This window comes from Tiliqua scincoides, chromosome 6 (assembly GCF_035046505.1).
Source record: "Tiliqua scincoides isolate rTilSci1 chromosome 6, rTilSci1.hap2, whole genome shotgun sequence".
NCBI lineage: Eukaryota > Metazoa > Chordata > Lepidosauria > Squamata > Scincidae > Tiliqua > Tiliqua scincoides.
In genome coordinates this window covers 74,093,907-74,097,425 of record NC_089826.1, presented here as the reverse complement: position 1 = coordinate 74,097,425, position 3,519 = coordinate 74,093,907, and the positions used below count along the sequence as shown (strand labels likewise).

Below are 3,519 nucleotides of genomic sequence, written 5' to 3'. Positions count from 1 at the left end.
ATCCTGGGTTTCATGTTTGCGAGCCTCACTGCCAGGCTCCTGCCCATGCTAGCCCAGCGCCGGCTGGTGCTGGGCTAGCACGGCACGGCCGCACAGCCTACGCGGCTCAGCGGTCTCATGGACCGCTGAGCCGCAGCACGGTAAGCAGGGGTGGGGACGGGAGCAGGGAGGAGGCGTTCCAGGGAGGAGGAAGGCCAGTGGGGGGCAGAGAGAGGGCGGGGGTAGGGGTGATGTGGAGGCCTGCCGGGGGAGGGAGGGAGGCGGGTTCATGGAGCTCTGCTCCACAGAATCCAAGGCGCTCATGGAGGGCTCTGCACCCTCCCATTGTGGGGCTGCTTGCGGGGCACATTTGATTGGAACACAGTTCCTGTCACTCATTAAGATTTTGTGAGATCCAAGATGGTGTCAACTGGCTGAGTTGGGAAAAAGAGGATGAGGGGGTGCCGTGACCCCGGTAAGCTTGGGCATCACTGCTATCTGGGCATTCATTTTCTCCAAGGACTGTTGCACATCAACAAACCTCCTCTTGCTCTTCTTCCTGTGTGCCATCCTACTGTTATCACCATTACTGCTGCTTACAAGGTCAGGGAAAAGGAAGGGGATTTGGTGGATGGGGCTGGTCTGGAGGACTTTAGGGGATAGGTAGGGCTGGCAGTGAAGAGGAGTGCATCAAATTTTCCAAAATTCAAATTCCCTGGGAGAAAGTCATCCTGTGGGTTCTTTTTCTTAAGAATTCAGAAAATTGCCCACTTAATCCAAGGTGAGCTTGAGAGAGAGCTCTAATACTCTAATAATGATTCATTTGCTGCACATTTTCATTGACTTCTATAGGCACCTTGTATAACAATGAAGATTTCAGCATGCAGAACTGCTAAAGGACCAGCGTTCTCACCCCCCTTTCCCCCAGAAAGTATCTTCCTTACTAAGCACAAGGGAAAGAATTACAACAAAGAAGTCAGATGAGATCACTGTCTCATGTTGGTTAGAAAGAGCTGTCATTGCATCTTTCCAGAGAAGAATACACAGCCGGCTTTGAATCATGTTAACATCTCATTCTCAGCCATCTGAGCAGGAAGTCTTAGGTGCCGTAGATTAATCTTCAACTCTTCAACAGAGCATGTGTTTTGGCCCATTTATTTAACAGATGCCATCACCCATTGCTGAGGCAAGCAAAATGAACTGATTTATTAAATGTCAGAGGCATAAAATATTTCCCAAAGATTGGAGACCTCTAAGACATTTTATATGATACTCTGTATGTAAATATTTTCAAGTGTAATATGAATTATGGAAATCTCTCTTGTTATTTATTGATTGATTTTGAATCTGGATAATTGCTGCAATAGTGGGGAAAAAAATCCTCTATAAATAAACAAAATTTGTTTTCATAAATGCACTAATGAACATGTGTGGTTAGTGTAGTGGTAGCTTTCAAACTTTGCCCTATGTCACAATTGCTAAACTGCCCTGAGAAGTAAATTAAGTATTTAGTTAAAGGCCAAAGTACCTATCCATAGATGAGGTTGCCAGCTGCATCTCTGCATGATATACTGCTCTCTGCTTCTCCCCGTCTTCTAATCCAGCTATTTTCAACGACTATACCATGACACATTGGTGTGCTGCAAATGTTCTGCCGGTGTGCCATGGGGGTTTGGTAAAGGGTCATTTATGAGTAGGGTCTTTGGGGGATGCGAGACCCCCACGGGCAGAGTGGTGTGCCCTGACAATTTTGCCAGTGAGCCATGAGATGAAAAAGATTGAAAATCACTGTTCTAATCCTCCTCTACTGGGAGCAGGCAGCTCAATCAAACCTGATGAGCAGATGCTGAGAGCTTGCCTGCCTTTAGGTGAGAACTCCCTGTAAAACTCTGCATGAATCATTGCTCTGGGCTTGCCTTCTTCCAGTCAGAAATGCAAGCTTCCTAGATCAGCAATTCATGAAGAAAGTCAGGAAGTGACTTTATTCCAGAGAGGGTCATTTTTACTCTTAACAGACTATAAAATGAAACTTTCTCAGTGTAAGAATGAAGTGTGTATCCACTTTTAATAAAGAGAAAAATATATCTCAGCTATCAGATGTCTGGGAAATGCTATGGTCCATAGGAAGCAAATAAGGCACTTCTAACCTAATGCCCCACACATAATATGGTCCTCTGGGTTAACAAATCCAGAATAGCAGCCTCTAAGGTCAGACCTAGCAATTCAGATTAGATTCCCCATGTCACCGATTTTCCAAAAGGGGGGGGATATAACCCACCCTTTTCCTACCCTGATTCTGTGTAGCAGTGGATTTTAGGCACATGGCTAAGGGGCTTGGAATCCATTGTCTTCTAAGTCCACCTTGTCCCACCCTGTCCTGCACACTCTTCACCTGATGCAGCCTCTCTGCTGGCCAGGGCCAGCTTTAGAAGTTGTGGGGCCCAATTGCAAACACTTTTTCTGGGCCTCCCGCTAATTTTGCAGGGTCCTCTCTATTAATTTTTTTAGTTCTTTGCTTGAATTGAGCCAGACCAAGAAAAAAAAAATCCGTTACTTCTTTGCAAGTGAATAGGACTCCTGTACCTTTAGTGGTTACGCAGAATCGGTACCTGGGAAGTCAGCCGGAGAGAGGAGGGAGTGTGTGCCCAGCCCGCAGTGCTCCCTGACTCTCGCGCATTTCTGCTCCGTCCACAGCATCCTGCTCCGGAGCAAGACAGGGAAGAGGATGCTTCCTGGAGCTGCGAGGGTGGGAAAAGAGCAAGGCATGCATGCTACCGCCTGCATGGAACCAATTTTGGGCCAACTGGAAAAAGTGGTGGGCAGGAGCTGCTCTTGAAGTGACCCATTTTCAGGTCACTTGGAAGCAGCGGTGGATGGAAAGGCAGTGTGGGGCCCCACTATGTGAGGAGCCCAATTGGGCGAAATCTCCAAATTGCCTACTGCTGGCGGGGTTGTGTCTGCAAATAAGCTGAGCCCTGGTAATGGTGATACATGCTTTTTTGGCTGTATCACCATTGTCTGTGATTGAGACAACTGAGACACCATTGGTGTCTGTGTTGAGCCTACTGGTTGGCAACCTTCAGTCTCGAAAGACTATGGTATAAGCCTACAGCACCCGGTATTCCCAGGCGGTCTCCCATCCAAGTACTAACCAGGCCTGACCTTGCTTAGCTTCCGAGATCAGACGAGATCAGGCATGTGCAGGGTAACAGTTGCTACTGGCAGAAGGACATCTGGGTAGAGAAGGAGAGGAATGGGGGACAGGGAAGCAACAGGAGGGGATAGAATGAGTGACAATGTCACATGCTGGATTCTATCTCCTGCAGTTCATGGCTGCCTATCCCTTTCTTCTCTTTTGACTTGTGCCAGCTAATGAAACATCTCTATCCACCCCACCCCCCGGATATAGTATGTACCTTTTTGGCATGGCTGCATTGGCAGGGGGGAAGGAAAGAATTAGGCCCTTATACTATCTGCCAACAATGCACTTACCTTAACTTCTTACTGTAATACTTAATTGCTTGACACACATTTTGTTTT

General features: G+C 47.3%; 1 pseudogene; it reads right to left on the bottom strand.

The window, feature by feature from the left end:
• Nucleotides 1-3,082: 3,082 nt before the first annotated feature.
• LOC136656274 (5S ribosomal RNA) lies at nt 3,083-3,202 on the bottom strand (annotated as a pseudogene).
• Between the last annotated feature and the right edge of the window lie 317 nt (nt 3,203-3,519).